The sequence below is a fragment of the Elaeis guineensis genome, chromosome 10 (genome assembly GCF_000442705.2).
Source record: "Elaeis guineensis isolate ETL-2024a chromosome 10, EG11, whole genome shotgun sequence".
In the NCBI taxonomy this organism is placed as follows: domain Eukaryota; kingdom Viridiplantae; phylum Streptophyta; class Magnoliopsida; order Arecales; family Arecaceae; genus Elaeis; species Elaeis guineensis.
In genome coordinates this window covers 17,303,587-17,321,001 of record NC_026002.2, presented here as the reverse complement: position 1 = coordinate 17,321,001, position 17,415 = coordinate 17,303,587, and the positions used below count along the sequence as shown (strand labels likewise).

Sequence of the window (17,415 nt, the reverse complement as noted above, 5' to 3'; positions counted from 1 at the left end):
TAATTTGAATGCTTTATCATATAGTTTAGCAAGCTAGTACAATAAAAAATATCCTATTTTATATTCATATAATATGCAGATTAAAGACTGCTATATAATTTTTTTATTTTTAAATTTTTTATCAGTGTATGTCATATAATAAATAATGTGAATATCATTATCATAATATTAATTTTAAAATTGTGAAGACTAGATATCATTTTTTCTCAAGAAAATTAAGAATAGTTCATCTTATTATAACAACATATCATTTGAAACAACAATGACTCCTCAAATAGTCAGGTGATTTTTCATCATGAACTTATTGATTACAAGGAACAACATTTCAATGTAATGTGAAAATAGTGAATTATTTGCCTGTGGTTCTGTTAACCATATTATAGGTTAACCTTCCTTTGTAAATACTTAACTTCATGATTTTCAGGTTAACCCAACCTTTCTTTCTTTTTTTTTTTTTTCTCTCAAGGAAAGGTTAACCCAACTTCATTGTCTCAAACACAACTAAACTTAACTTGTTTATCTGGCGGAGTTGAAGCATCAGGTACGGCTCCCTTGCCCAGGAAAAAATATATATTAGGTAAGGATTTCCCTATTATAAAAGGGTTGTCGCAGATCTCAACTTTCTGGCTTCCTTTTTTTTTGTTTTTGGTAGTCAAAATTTCTAAGTTATTTATCAGCCTTGATTAATTCTCAATTTCAAAAAATATTATTATTCACACGTGTGGAGGCATCAATGCGGCATTGATCTGTTAACCCAACTTCAACCAAACTTAACCTGTATAACTTATGGAACTTAAGAATCAGTTATGGCTCTTTTGCCCAAGAAAAATTACATATTAGGTAAGAATTTCCAAATATATTATAAATGGGTTGTCGCAGATCTCAAGTTGCTCTTTTTTTTATCCTTTTTGGTAACCAAACTGTCTGAGTTATTTAAAAAAAAATATGGCGGTTACACACATGCCAGCCAAGTTGGACCGTACGTGCATAGTATAGCTCAAAACTTTTAAATTGTTGACTAAATACAAGAGAAGAATTTTCATTATAAACACTTCAAATTTTCCACTATCCAATATGGGATTAAATAAATTCAAAATTCAAAATTAGTTGGTGGAGAAATTTTTGAATTTTCTAATTTCTTCCAAAACAACATCTTCTATAAGTGCAACCACTAGCGCTTCTTCGTTTTCCATTTCATGCACGTCTTCTTCTCATCATCCTATTCCAATCCAATGAAGACTTATGCATCCGAGCTTCCATCCTGGAGGAAAATAAATCCTCAAAACACCCTAAAAATAGTTCTTTTTCCAACACTGACACTAGTCCTCCTCATCATCGGTCCTCTCTATTTGTACCCTTTACTAGGCTCATCATTTTTGTGGAAGAGTTTTGCCTCTCCGTCCTCTTCTCCTTCCCATGAAGACATTGATGATCCGATAAACAGTGTAGGGCTAGCTAAGAAATGTGACATCTTTAATGGGGAATGGGTTCCAAATCCTAAAGCACCATACTATACGAATGCGACGTGTTTGGCGATCCAAGAGCACCAAAACTGTATGAAGTATGGAAGGACTGACACTGACTTCATGAAGTGGAGATGGAAACCTAATGACTGTGAGCTACCCATTTTCAACCCGGCTCAGTTCTTAGAGCTTGTTAGAGGAAAAGTCCTTGGCCTTTGTTGGAGACTCCGTTGGAAGAAACCAGATGCAGTCCTTGGTGTGTCTTCTGTCTAAGGTAAGCCACTACAATTTTCTTTTGCCCGTTCAATTTTTCACATCCATTGATTCGACTTGGACATTGGGCGTGCTTGGCACGGCCGCTCTGTAAATAGATCATGCCAGGTATGGTCAGATTACATCGGACTCTAGCCTGGCACGGCCTAGGCTCAGGCCTAGCGGGCTGTGCCCTGTCAGGCCCATAGACTGATGGGCGGCACACGAGCCTGATGGCCGACCTTTTATTTTTTTTAAAAAAAATCAACCCAAACGGGTCATGTCAAGTATGGCCCATTTCAGGCTATTATGGGCCAGGCCCACCTGTAATAACTAAAACTTTTTTTTTTATTTTTTTAGGTTATAATGATTATATTTGAAAAATGACCATTTTGATCGCTCAAACAACCAAAAAATGACTAGATTGAAGGGTATTTTGGAAAAATAAAATTTTTGAGTTTCTATAAATGGGTCTTTTTCTTTCATTTTCACCATACTAATTCATCAAACCAATCTTTTTCTCTTTAATTCTCTACTCCTATTTATTCTCTCTTGTAGCAGCTATCTTTCATTCAATATTTAGCAAGTAGCAATTATATATAGTTTAGCAATTTAAGAGTTATACAAGAGAGAAAGCGTTCTCCTTTTAGAGGTCGGAGTTCAAGAGGTAGCTCTTCCGACTCTATTTTGTCGGCTCTACTTTCTTCGCTGTACTCTTTGTGGGAGAATTTTTTTGAAGAAATCGAAGCTCTCGAGGAGATCGTAGGCATTGGGAGCATTAGAGAGATTAGTCTCGACGAAGGCTAAGGAGAAGGAGAGGATGGGGAGAAACCCTAGCAGGATTTTGAGGGTGGGAGCAATTGGTAGGTGGTAGTTTGAGGGGAAGACCATGGTGGCTAGGAGTGGAATAGGATTGGGGAATATTTTCTGAGGCGGTGGTGTTGAGGTCCACATGGAGAGATATATATATGGAGAGAAGAAAAGTGACATTCTTTGTTTGCTCATTAGAGATTTGACAATAGCTCATGGCTGCAGTCAATTATAATATTATAGATTAATATCAACTTTATGTGCATAAAATATATGCACAAAAATATCCATACAAGATGGTTTTTATTTTACAAAAAAATAATATCTTTTTTTTTTTTTTTTATCCTCCAGATCCCAACCTGTTTTATTTTATAAAAATTATTTTTTAAAATAAAAATTTTAAAAAACCCATACCAAATGGGTCGTGCTTAGCTGGCACGCTGGTCATATCGGGCCTGGCACGTGCGTGTCGTGCCTGACACGATGAGCCGTGCCAGCCCAAACCCTAAAGGATCGTGCCAAGTTAGGCCGCGGGCCACCAAACCCCCAGCTTAGCCCGATCCTTAGTATTCGGCCATGCCTTAGCACAGCCCACTACAATACTTGATGGGCCATGTCAGGCACGGTTCAGTTTGTGTCAGGTTGAGCTGGCCCATGGGCAGCCTAGGGCGGCCGAGCCCGACGACCACCTCTACATTTAGTCATAATTATTTGTCAAATATTGTGATGCACTACATGCGTGGAAAACTTTCTAAGTGGTCATTTAGCAAGCAAAGAATCCCAAAGGATTTGCCGAGTTCCTGAGGTAAGTCAATGAGGTTCGACATTGATCCAAACATGGCTGTGGAGTTTCTTTACGTTTCATCCTGATCAAGATGAAAAGTTACGTGTCCAACTGAATTTTTAGTCATTCATGATTCATATACATAACATTCACAATATTATTAACACAAGCCGCTGTCATCATTATTCATTATCCAAATTATTGTCCATAAAGTGCAACATCAGAAGTATCCAAACGAATTTCCATATTAAATGTTCATGCAATGAACAACCTTTCTAAAGCGTAATTTAACAATAGTTGTAAGTGTTTAAACCAAATAAATGTTGTTCGTACATACAAATATATATATATAATATATATATATTCCAAGAGGTCATGCTTTGAGGATTTCAATGGTTTATTATATGGTATCTAGTATTTGTTGTTTTCTTGAAACAATTTCTCCTTATCTAGTGAAAGATGCAAATAGTGCGTTGACTTGGACCAGCTGCAATCACGGTCTTGGTCATGTCTCTTGGGATACATTTGTCAAACATTAGGGCATCTGGTGGGTTTGGTTGATCTTTCGTGTTACAATGCCAATGTTTAAAAATTTGGACTTCCAGCTTTGGCTTCCGTCTAATTGTGTGGTAGCCATTCCATCTATCTTTTAGTTATACAACAATAGTATCCGTCAATTGCATGCTACTACCAATGGCAGAGCTCTTCTCTGACATACTTATCCAACCATTCCATACCTAAGGTCATGCGCTTCTATCACAGATAATCACATCAAGTATGATAGTGTGCTACCAAATTTGGTGGCCTTATTAAAGAATCATGGATCAAAATACAGGTTAATCCACAGCTAATAGAGTTGGACGGCTAGGTGGCCCCTTTCAAAAATGTACGATTCCATTTCCACATATTTCTTTCATGTGGAGCCCTATAGAGAGCTAGCCATTGGAATTTTAAAAATGATGGCTAGGAATCGCTTAAACCAGACATTTTAACCAACATCATGATAATGCAAGATAAGGGAAATCTAATACTCTCACATAATTGTGACATGCAAACATGGCTTTAGTCAAGGGAGTGCACCTTTCCAGGTTTCGTTTTAGAATCCAGTACTGGTTCTCTAGGTGTTTGTTCTTTTTGATGTAAGATTCTCTGGGTGTATGTCATTAGCAATTGTTACCATCATATATTCGACATTTTAAATGATAGTCCCAGTAAGAGTGGAACTTGATCTAAATAGAGCTGATTCCGGATCCATAGATTGTGGTTTGGATCCCAAATGAATAACAAAAAGTTGAATCAAAGTCTAGCAAATTTGGGTCTAAAACAAAATAATAATAATAATAATAATAATGTAGTTTGGATGTCTAAAACCTAGATGTGACCAAATATAATGAGAAATCAAACCCCGTCTTACTCGACTCACCAAAATGAATGAACTAGATTTCGAAACCTAAACTCAAAGCCCACTTAGACCGGATCCGAGAAACTTCATTAGGCTAGAGTGCACAATATAAACTCAACTAGGTTGAAATATAAATAATTTATGGGTCTTTAACGTCCGTACCCTCTAAACATTAGAATTTATATGAATATTCTTCTAAAATTGATATTTGTATATGGGTACTTATAAATACTTATTTTGTGTGCATGTCCTTCTATTTTTTTTTTTTTTGGGATCCATGTATTCAAACCATCTAATGTCATTAAGAAATTGGTACTTTAAAATTGAAATGACTAAAATACCTTTAATGATAACACATATAAAAAGAAGTATTTATATGGGTATATATGTAAATAATAATTGATGGATATTCATGTAATCTCATATGGTTATGATGGTATATATGTAAAAAAACTCTTTAAATCTTTTATGTGAATACCTCCTAAATATTAGATTTATATAAATATCCTTTCAAAATTGATATTTAAATGCATACCCTTATAAAATATTATTTTTGCATGAATATCTTTGACAAAGCAATTTAGCTGATGTCATTAGCTAAAATTATGTTGATTCAAATTGAAATTAAAAAAAAATGATATAACTATGTTTTTACTTAAAAAATGGATAATAAGTTAATAGGTCTCGCTAGAAACTTATCCGAACAGTTGAACTTCCCTTCTTTCTAATATCAAAACTATTTTTATTATCTAATCATCGAATTGATCTTTTTCTGAGCAACATTTTTGTATGAAAATATTAATGAGCAAGCACTAAATTGTTCTAAATGTTTAAATAAGTTGAAATAGATAAAAATAAAATTAAAAATTTTTTATGAGTATATTCTCATAAATATATTAAATAGCATGAATATCCTTGCAAATATTACTATTTGCATGTATATCCTTATCAATATTTCTTTTTGCATTATATCCATTTAGGATATTTTAGTTATTTCAATTTTAAGCTGTTAATTTCTTAATGATGTTAGATAATATGGATACATATGCAAAAAAAAGGACATATATATAAAATAAGTGTTTTATGAGGGTATATATGTAAATATAAATTTTAGGAAGGTATTCACATAAATTATAACATTTGAGAGGATATGTATACAAAAAATCCATAATTTATTATCACAAAAATCCATGGTAACACTTAATTATTGGATTAAGTACAAAACACTTTTTCTTAGTTTTGAATCCAAATCACCTCAACTGATGGTCATTGAACCAACGCCATCCATGTGTACCCAAATTATCCAAATGGTCTATTTCAAGCTTGGTTCAAATAGATTTCAAGGTCGGGACCATATGTGGATCCACCAGCAATTTGCTTTGCGTCCCTCAAGATTCATGCAGATCACCAATAATATATCAACACATGTATATATGTTTTTGAAAATTTTCTCGGAATTTTTTAATGCAAAATAAATGAATATTGTAACCTGGAGAACCATGGTATTTAAGGATATCCAACTAGTTTGGAACCAAAATTTTGAATTAATTACATGAATTAATGTGTAAGATTGTAACTTCCTCTTTCATCCACTATTTCCAGGTAACATATTTGGTGGATGTCTCACCTACTACATGGGATTATCAGTCCCGACGCTATTTCTGCCCCACCCACAACGTCACCCTAGCCCACATCTGGTCGCCATATCTCGAGAAATTCTTTGTGCACCTCGTGTTCGGGCACCGCACGTGGTGAGTGGCTCACGCACGGGCCGTGCAAAAATAATTTTTTTTTTTCGTGCTGCTGTCCGACTCTACGCGTGAGCCAATCATCCTGCACCGCGCGTGGTGCACAAAGAATTTCTCATCTCGTGAATTCTCATGATGCTGATCCCAATGGCCCACCGCTCATTGGCCTCTGCATCCTCTACTTAGATGAACCTGATACAAATTGGACGACCAAGATCGAGAAGTTCGACAACGTTAACGTGTCCGGCGGACACTGGTTCTTTCGGCCCGCCATGTGCCACGAGAACAACCACCACCTTATAGGGTGCTTCCACTGTAAAAATGAGAACATCACTGATCTCACCAAGTATCATGGCTATCGAACGGCCTTCAGAACCACATTTGAAGCGTTGCTCAATCTGAAAGGCTATAGAGATACGACATTTCTTAGAACTTTTGCTCCAGCCCACTTTGAGAATGGTGAGTGGAACAACGGAGGGGACTGCATCCGAAGAAGGCTTTTAGAAGCAATGAGATAAGGCTGGAGGGGTACAATCTTCGGTTTTATTTGACACAAGTGGAGGAGTTCAAAGCAGCTGAGAGGGAGGGCGGAGAGAAGGGTCTCAAGTTTAGGTTGTTGGATACTACTAAAGTCATGTTGCTGAGGCCAGATGGGCATCCTAGTTGTTATGGCCATCTGCCAAATGCTAACCTTACATTGTACAATGACTGCGTCCATTGGTGTTTGCCTGGGCCGATTGAAATCATGCTTTATATGTTGAAGATAGACAGCGGAGATCGTCCTCAGACCGGCTTAATCAGAGCGAGCGGAGGATGAGGATCAGATAAATTTAGATAGAACAGGGATGAATTATTAATTGTATAATACTTTTAATTATTGTTTTGTATACATGCATGGTTTGTGTTTAAGTTATTGTGATTGACCTGCAAGTCAGCTGTGCTGCACTGCAGAAGCTTCATTCTTGAAATAAAAGTAAATTTGCAGCAAGATCTAAGGCAGGATGATCTTTCATTAGAAGAGGTGCATGTATAAATTAATGGGAGGTTGAAGGAGGATTGGATATGGTGGGATTAGGTAACAATGGAAGTGGGACCTATGTGATACAAGATATGGATGGCTTTATACTCCACCTTAGTAAAAGGAACCGTTATCTTATCTAGTGCACCTCTCATGATTCTCTCCCTTTAAAAAAAAAAAAAAAAGGAAAAAAAAAAGAAAGAAAGAACAAAACAGAGAGATAGAAGCATCTACTGATAGAAACAATTAGTCTCATAGCTAAATTTGCATTATTACAATGGACGTATCATACGAACTTGGCAAATGATTTGCCATCTCCGCAAAATGATGGGTCCCAATCGGACCGGTTCCAATTCTACCCTTCATGTAAAAGGATTTTAATTAAGATAAAAATTACTATATGTTTATGTTGGTGCAAAAATCTGCTTGCGTCGGAGAAGCTGGAATCGGGGAAGCCGCGGTCACCGCCGAGACCTGCAAAGAAAGTCTAAACCGGAGGTGGGGTTGCTCCGGCAAGACCCTCCGACGCTCAAGTCAGTTCTCTGCCTCAACAAGAATGGAGTGCTCGAACGGAGAATTTAGCAGAGTTTTGAGATAAGAAATGAGCTTAGAGAATAACGTATCTGGGTCCCCCCTTTTATAGGCGGAGGAGGCAACGGATCGATGGTGACGTTCGTAACCGTCTGGCAGTGAGCCGCCCATGGTTAGGAGAATTTATTGCGAAGGGTAGTGGAGGAGACTCGTGGCTATTGCTATGGCCTGCCACGTGGAGCCCGTTGCAGGTAGTGGAGCGGCGTCCGTTGCCGCTAGCTGCCAGGGAGTAGTGGAGGCGACTCGTGGCTATTGCTATGGCCTGCCACGTAGAGCCCGTTGCAGGTAGTGGAGCGGCGTCCGTTGCCGCTAACTGTCAGAGAGTAGTGGAGTCGCGCAGCTCCTGCCGCAGGGAGCGGAGCAGAATCATGGCCGTTGTCACAGCCTGTCAGAGAGTAGTGGGTCCGCCGCAGGGAGTGATGGAGCCACGCGGAATCCGTTACAGGAACAGGATCATGGTTGTTATTGTGACCTGTCTGGAGGCGCGGATCTGCCGGTTGCAGCTCGGCAGTGATCGGAGTCCGGCCTCTATAGAGGTCTGGGCGGAGTCCTCCTTGCGGTTGGGGTCGTGGGTGGAGCCCGGCTTCCTTGGGAATCCGGGAGGAACCCTCTTGGATCTAAAGTTGCGGGTGGAGCCCGGCTCCTGTAGGAGTCCGGACGGAGTCCCCTGTAATCAAAATCGAATGCGGAGTCCGGCTCCCGTAGGAGTCCGGACGAGGTCTGTTTGGAGTCGAGGACGAAGTTCGGCTCCCGTAGGAGTCCGGGCGAAGTTCTCCTGCAATCAAGGTTAAAGGCGAAGTCCGGCTCCCGTCGGAGTCCGGACGAGGCCCACCAGCAACTGACGCTGAGGTCGGAGTCCGGCTCCCGTAAGAGTCCGGGTGGAGTACACTTGTTACTGAAGTTGTCGGCGGAGCTCGGCTCCCGTAGGAGTTCGGACGTAGTCTGTCTGCAGCCGTTGGAGTCGGGGACGAAGTTCGGCTCCCGTAGGAGTCCGGACGAAGTCTCCCTGCAATCAAAGTTAAAGGTGAAGTCCGGCTCCCGTAGGAGTCCGGACGGGGCTTACCAGCAGTTGACGTTGAGGTCGGAGCCCGACTCCCGTAAGAGTTCGGGCGGAGTACACTTGTTGCTGAAGTTGTCGGTGGAGCTCGGCTCCCGTAGGAGTCCGGACGCAGTCTGTCTGCAGCCGTTGGAGTCGGGGACGAAGTTCGGCTCCCGTAGGAGTCCGGGCGAAGTCTCCCTGCAATCAAAGTTAAAGGTGAAGTCCGGCTCCCGTAGGAGTCCGGACGGGGCTTACCAGCAGTTGACGTTGAGGTCGGAGCCCGACTCCCGTAAGAGTTCGGGTGGAGTACACTTGTTGCTGAAGTTGTCGGCGGAGTCCGGCTCCCGTAGGAGTCCGGACGCAGTCTGTCTGCAGCCGTTGGAATCATTGGCGGGGCCCGGCTCCCGTAAGAGTCTGGGCGGAGCTGTCTTGTAGCTGAAGTTGTTGGTCGTCGAGGATGAAGCCCGTATCCCATGGGAGTCCGGGCGGAGACCCTTTGAGGTTGGCCTTGTTGGTGGAGCCATCGATTCTGTGGAGGACTTCGGCTGGGGATATTTTATACCCAACACCAGTCCCCCTACTTTCGAGTTCGAATTTCGAGCGAAGGAAGTACAGAGAGATGAACATAGCCGAAGCTGTCCCTTCGAATCCAGTGTACCGCCGCCCCCAGATATTTTAGCACTTAATGTGCGTACGTCAGAGCCCGCTTCCCGGTGAAGGTGACCTGGAGAGTCTTTTCGGAACCCCCGTCGGAACGCGATCCCAAGCACCGTGCCACAAGAATTTACGAACGGTCAACCCTCGATAGCGATGAGGGGGACAGGCGCGACACGTGGCATGCACCAGTTGGTCCAGGAGCACCCACCGCCATAACTGCGCCAGGATCCGCCGGCTATTTAAACCCCCTAATCCCTTAATCCCTTCATGGCTTCATCCTGGTGCCTTTCTTTCGCTTGAGAGTCTTGCTCCTCAGCTGCTTCCCTCGCACCAGTCCTTGCCTTCTTCAGCCCCCCAATTCTTCTCTGAGGGTTTCTACATCATGTCCTCTACCCCGGAGGCTGTTCTTGAGGGGATTTCTAGGGCTTGGAGGAAGGTGAGGAGGAGAACGGCGGCCGGTGAGAATCTCCATCGTTTTAAAGGGGGCTCAGGGAAGAATTTCTTCAACAACAGGGGTTTAATAACGGGGGTTGTCGGTGAAGTTATTCTGTCCATAAATTTTGGAGTAGCAAGGTGGGGTGATACCGATCAAGAGGGCAGAGCGACCGTCATAAGCCATGACGGGATCCTTGACGCCGTCGGGGCCGAGGGACCGAAGGCGGTCGGCGTCGACGGTGGGGCAGTGGAACTTGTTGCGAGGACGGTGGAAGTAGCGCATGCCGACCTTGCCGGAGCATTTTGGGTGGCGGCTGTCGTGGAGCATTCGGAGATGAGGCACATCTCTGGCGTTGCTACCACTTCCAAGGTGATTCCGGTTCTTCTTGAAACAGGTCTTCGCTACTACCGCCTCCGGAGATCTATCCCACCCTTTTCTCGCTAGGGTTGGGACTTCGGAGACAGAATGAGGTGAGATGGGGCGAGAGCTGTTACACGCACTGGAGAACACAACTGAGAAGGATAGAGACGGGAAGAGGAGCTCGCAGCTCGGAGCGGCCTCCGGTTCACCCTTCCCGAACCGTGTTTGCGAGGCTTGCGATGACGTGTATCTTCTTCTTCTTTCTTCTTCTTCTTTTTTTCTGACCCACCGGGTCCTGTAACGTATACTCTTGTTGAATGAAAAAGAGATTTTGTTACCTCGTCTGCATCTCGCATTAAATAGTTGTCTGTCGAACTTCTCCTCTTCTTCTTTTCTTTTTCGCATCGTCCCAAGGTCATCGACGACCTCTTCTGTTCATGTGGGGTTGTCATTTGCCGAGCTACTTTTCAGTTCTTACGCCGTTCGAAGATACCCGATTGTCATTCCATCGACGGTTGCAGGTTCGCTTGGAGCCCTTCGGGCCCGAGGTCCCTCCCAGGCCTTGAGTTTGGAGATTCGAGCTTCCGTTGCCTTCGGGCACTGTTTGCTTTCCTTTTTTGCTTGGGTTTTTTCTCCGCTGAAGTCGGAGCTAAGTTCGGCTCCTTTGGGAGTCCGAACGGAGAAGCCCTCCTGAAGTTGGAGTAGCCTGGCTCTCGTAGGGGTCAGGGCGAAGTCTTCCTGCAATCAAAGTCGTAGGCAAAATTTGGGTCCCGTAGGGGTCTGGACAAGGCCTATCGGCAGTTGCTGTTGTCAGCGGAGCCCGGCTCCCGTAGGAGTCCGGGCGGGGTTATCCTGTAGCTGATGTCGGCGATGGAGCCTGGCTCCCGTAGGAGTCCGGGTGAAGTTTTCTTTGTCGTTGGAACCCGGCTCCCGTAGGAGTCCGGATGAAGTTTTCTTTGTCGTTGGAACCCGGCTCCCGTAGGAGTCCGGGTGAAGTCTTCTTTGTCGTTGGAACCCGGCTCTCGTAGGAGTCCGGACCTTTCATTTTGCTCGAGTTGGCATGAGGTTTTTCTCTGTTTATCAGCCTGGCTTGTGGGGGCGCGTTAGGGCGCTGTAAGGCCTCTCCCCCATCCGGTCTAAAAAAACCGGGCCTTCGACTTTGCTCATGTCAGGACGGGGTTCTCCTCCTGTTCCTGACATGGCTGTGGGGGCACATTAGGGTGTTGTAAGGCCTCTCCCCCATCCGGTCTAAAAGAACCGGATCTTCGACTTTGCTCATGTCAGGACGAGGTTCTCCTCCTGTTCCTGACATGGCTGTGGGGGCACATTAGAGCGTTGTAAGGCCTCTCCCCCCATCCGGTCTAAAAGAACTGGGCCTTCGACTTTGCTCAAGTTAGGGCGAGGTCCTCCTCCTGTCCCTAACAGGGCTGTGGGGGCACATGTGGGCGTTGTAGGGCCTCTCCCCCCATCCGGTCTAAAAGAACCGAGCCTTTGACTTTGCTCAAGTTAGGGCGAGGTTCTCCTCCTGTCCCTAACAGGACTGTGGGGGCACATATAGGCATTGTAGGGCCTCTCCCCTCATCCGGTCTAAAAGAAATCGGGCCTTCAACTTTATGAGATTGCCCTTTTATTTTTGACACAGTTTGCTTGAATTGTCTAAAGACACATGGGTATGCGGTTTTCGACTAAAACGAAGTTACTGGTAGTACATCCGTAAGTTTTCTGAGCTCCACGGTCGCGGTAGGTCGGCTCCTCCGAGCTCCTTGAGATAATAAGTTTCGGGCCGAACTACTTCTTTGACCTCATAAGGTCCCTCCCAGTTCGGGGCGAGCTTCCCCTGATCCTGAGGTTGCGAGACAGCAGCTCGTCGAAGCACCAGATCTCCTACTTTAAAGGCTTTGTTCTTGACCCGGGTGTTGTAATATCTGGCAACTTTCTGTCTGTAGGCTGCCATTCGAACCTGAGCAATCTCCCACCTTTCTTCTAGCAGGTCAAGGTTGGCTCTGAGACTTTGTGCATTTTGGGGTTCATCGAATGTCACGACTCGTGCCGACGGGAGTTTAAGCTCGATCGGGATGACGGCTTCCGTACCGAAGGCTAAAGCAAAGGGAGTCTCCCCTGTAGGTAACCTCTGGATGGTTCGATACGCTCATAGCACATAATAAAGCTCGTCCGCCCAAGTTTCTTTTGCTTTTTCAAGCCTTGTCTTAATTCCCTGCAACAGGGTTCTGTTAGTTACCTCAGCTTCGCCGTTTGCCTGAGGGTGGGCTACTGATGTGAAGTTGTGGGAGATGTTTAGATCTTCACAGAATTCGGTGAATCTTGCTCCCGCGAACTGCCGTCCGTTATCAGTGATTAGGGTTCTAGGCAGACCGAACCTGCACACAATTGACTTCCAAACGAAATCTTGTACTTTTGCTTCTGTGATTTTTGCTAGTGGTTCGACCTCGACCCATTTGGTGAAGTAGTCGATCGCTACAAGGAGGAACTTCTTTTGCCCAGACGCCATGGGAAAGGGGCCGAGAATATCCATCCCCCATTGTGCAAAAGGCCATGGGGCACTCAAAGGTGCGAGCTCGGTAGCGGGTTGTCTCTGGACGTTGGCGTATCTCTGGCATCGATCACACTTTTTGACTTTTTGACATATTCAATCGAATCATGATGCATTGTTGACCAGTAATACCCTTGGCAGAGTAGCTTGTGGGATAAAGATCTGGCACCCAAATGGTTTCCGCAAGCCCCCTCGTGTACTTTCCATAAAGCGTAGTCAGCTTCTGAGGGCCGGAGACACCTTAAGAGGGGCAAGGAGTATGATCTTTTGTATAATTTACCCTCACAAAGGATGTATCGGGAGGCTTGATTTCGGAGTTTTCGGGCTTCTTTCGCATCCTGGGGGAGAACTCCATCTCTAAGATAGGTTATCAGTGGGTCGACCCAGCTGGGCTCGTGGTCGATCTCCATTACGGGCCGCGGTTCTTCTGTACTCGGATATTTTAGAACTTCAAAGAGGACGCCTTTGGGCAATTCGACCGGAGCCGATGTCGCCAGCTTGGAAAGAAGATCGGCTCTGGTATTCTCCGACTTTGGAATCTGTCTGATGTCGAAACTGCTAAAGGTGGGGGTGAACTCCTTCACTTTCTCAAGATATTTGGCCATACTGTCCTTCCGTGCTTCATAGCTCCCGCTGACTTGTCCCACCACAAGTTGGGAGTCGCTGTGCACCCGGAGTTGACATATTCCAAGCTTTTCGGCGAACCTTAATCCTGCAATCAGAGCTTCATATTCCGCTCCATTGTTTGTTGCGGGAAACTCGAAACGCAGAGCGTACTCCGCGACGACTCCCTCCGGGCTGACCAAGATCAGGCCTGCACCCGCGCCTGCCATGTTGGAAGATCCGTCCACATAGAGGGTCCAAAAGCAATCGGAGGGACTGGCTTCTTCGTTGGGGGAGTTCGGTTGAGTCTTCAGGTCGTCAACTTTGCTTTGCTCAGGTTCGGCCTCCTCGGGGATGGTGCACTCTACTATGAAATCTACCAATATTTGGGCCTTTATTGCTGGCCTAGGTTTGTAGTTGATGTCGAATTCTATGAGCTCGATTGCCCATTTTACCATTCTTCCAGAGGTATCAGCTCGGTGCAAAACCGCCTTGATCGGTTGATCGGTGAGTAGCGTCACCGTGTGCCCTTGAAAGTAAGGTCGGAGTCTTCGAGCTGCAATCAACAAGGCGTAGGTCAATTTTTCTAATTTAGTATACCTGGTCTCGGCGTCCCTCAGCGCACGGCTAATGTAGTAGACCGATCGCTGGACTTTCATTTCTTCTTTGACAAGGACAGCTGCGAGGGCTATGGGAGAGACTGTCAGGTACAAAAATAGTTCCTCCCCAGGTTCGGGCTTCGCCAGGAGTGGGAGTGAGCTAAGGTAGCCTTTTAATTCTTCGAATGCCTGTTTGCATTCAGAGGTCCAACAGAAGTTCTTCGGCTGCTTGAGGGTTTGAAAGAAGGGCAAACATCGTTCGGCCGACCTCGTGACAAAGCGATTAAGAGCCGCAATCCTTCTCGTGAGGCACTGAACCTCCTTGATCGACCTTGGGGCGGTCATCTCTTGGATGGCGTGAATTTTCTCTGGATTGGCCTCAATCCCGCGCCCCGATACCATGAAGCCCAGGAACTTTCCTGAGGTTATCCCAAAAGCACATTTGGTCGGGTTCAGCTTCATTCTATACCTTCGAAGAGCGCCAAAGGTTTCCTCGAGGTCGGCGACATGATTTCTGGAAGACCTGCTTTTTACAAGCATATCGTCCACGTAAACCTTCATGTTTCGGCCGATCTGCTCTTTGAAGATTTTATTCACCGGTCGTTGATAGGTGGCGCCCGCATTCTTGAGGCCGAACGGCATGACCCTGTAGCAGTAAAGGTCGCGATTAGTGATGAAAGCTGTCTTTTCTTCATCTTTCGATGCCATTCTAATCTGGTTATAGCCGGAGAACGCGTCCATAAAAGTTAGGAGCTCATGGCCTGAAGTAGCGTCCACCAGTTGGTCGATTCTGGGAAGGGGGTAGCTGTCCTTTGGACAAGCCTTATTCAGCTTTTTGAAGTCGATACACATCCTCCACTTGCCGTTTGCTTTCTTGACCAAAACAACATTGGAGATCTACTCAGGATAATTGACTTCCTTAATAAATCCGGCCTTGAGAAGCTTATCTACTTCCTCGGCTATCGCCTTCTGCCTCTCTGGGGCATGATTCTAGATTTTTTCTTTTGTAGGCCGATGTTTAGGGTCGACCGCCAGATGATGTTCCATGACTTCTGTGTCGATCCCCGGCATATCCGCCGGGACCCATGCGAAAACGTCCGCATTCCTTCGGAGGAAATCTACGAGACGCGCCCGCATCTCTTCCCCCAGGTTGGAGCCAATTAACACCACATGCTCCGTGTTCCCATCATTCAAAGGGATTGGTATTAGGTCTTCGATAGGACCGCCCCTCTCTTCAGTGAGGTCATCGCGAGCATCCAACCCATCGATCGGACAGAGGTCCGCTTGATCGCTCCTTTGCAAGGCGATATTGTAGCAACGTCTGGCCAGGGCTTGGTCTCCCCGGACTTCTCCGATCCCCTGGTCGGTGGGGAACTTCAATTTCAAATGATAGGTTGAAACAACAGCGCTGAGGGCATTGAGGCCGGGTCGGCCAAGGATTGCATTGTAGGCAGATGGCGCCTTTACCACCAGAAAATTCACCAAAGCTCGGGACTGCTTTGGATACTGACCCGCGGTCACAGTCAGAGCTATCATTCCCTCCGTTGGAACGGCGTCACCGGTGAACCCTATCAAGGGGGAGCAAATCGATCTCAGGTGACCGCTAAGAGTGGCCATTCTCGAAAAGGCATTGTAGAACAGGATGTCGGCCAAACTCCCGTTGTCGACGAGAATGCGACGAACGTCGTAATTTGCTATGTTCTAGGAAACTACGACCGCGTCGTTATGAGGGAATTGGACTCCCTGGATGTCCACTTCAGTGAAGGTTATGGGTTCTTCAACTTTTTGTCGCTTGGGGGATGCAGCTGGTACGCTGATTGCCTCCCGCCGGGATTCCCCCGAGATGACGTTGATGAAATCCGACGGAGACCAGTCATCCGGCCACCCCTTATTGGTGACCATAGTCGGAGGTAGTTGTGCAGAGACCTCGTGAGAGGGCATCAGATGAGGGAAGGAGGATTGGGCGCCGAAAAAGATGGTCGGAAGCGGATCCGTTGAGCGCTCCTTTAAGAACAAGGGTACTACGAAGACACAAGCCCTTCCTCTAGCGCCAATCCTGTTGGTGCAAAAATCTGCTTGCGCCGGAGAAGCTGGAGTCGGGGAAGCCGCGGTCGCCGTCGGGACCTGCAAAGAAAGTCTAAACCGGAGGTGGGGTTGCTCCGGCAAGTCCCTCCAACGCTCAAGTCAGTTCTCTGTCTCAACAAGAATGGAGTGCTCGAACGGAGAATTTAGCAGAGTTTTGAGATAAGAAATGAGCTTAGAGAATAACGTATCTGGGTCCCCCCTTTTATAGGCGGAGGAGGCAACGGATCGATGGTGACGTTCGTAACCGTCTGGCAGTGAGCCGCCCATGGTCAGGAGAATTTATTGCGAAGGGTAGTGGAGGAGACTCGTGGCTATTGCTATGGCCTGCCACGTGGAGCCCGTTGCAGGTAGTGGAGCGGTGTCCGTTGCCGCTAGTTGCCAGGGAGTAGTGGAGGTGACTCGTGGCTATTGCTATGGCCTGCCACATAGAGCCCGTTGCAGGTAGTGGAGCGACGTCCGTTGCCGCTAACTGTCAGGGAGTAGTGGAGTCGCGCAGCTCCTGCCGCAGGGAGCGGAGCAGAATCGTGGCCGTTGTCACAGCCTGTCAGAGAGTAGTGGGTCTGCCGCAGGGAGTGATGGAGCCGCGCGGAATCCGTTACAGGAACAGGATCATGGTTATTATTGTGACCTGTCTGGGGGCGCGGATCTGTCGGTTGCAGCTCGGCAGTGATCGGAGTCCGGCCTCTATAGAGATCTGGGCGGAGTCCTCCTTGCGGTTGGGGTCGTGGGTGGAGCCCGACTTTCTTGGGAATCCGGGAGGAACCCTCTTGGATCTAAAGTTACGGGCGGAGCCCGGCTCCTGTAGGAGTCCAGATGGAGTCCCCTGTAATCAAAATCGGTTGCGGAGTCCGGCTCCCGTAGGAGTCCGGACGAGGTCTGTTTGGAGTCGAGGACGAAGTTCGGCTCCCGTAGGAGTCTGGGCGAAGTTCTCCTGCAATCAAGGTTAAAGACGAAGTCCGGCTCCCGTCGGAGTCCGGATGAGGCCCACCAGCAACTGACGTTGAGGTCGGAGTCCGA

At 45.9% G+C, this 17,415-nt stretch overlaps 1 pseudogene; it reads left to right on the top strand.

Moving 5' to 3' along the window:
- Nucleotides 1–1,196: 1,196 nt before the first annotated feature.
- On the top strand, nt 1,197–7,276 carry LOC105037812 (protein trichome birefringence-like 19; annotated as a pseudogene).
- The last annotated feature ends 10,139 nt before the right edge of the window (nt 7,277–17,415 follow it).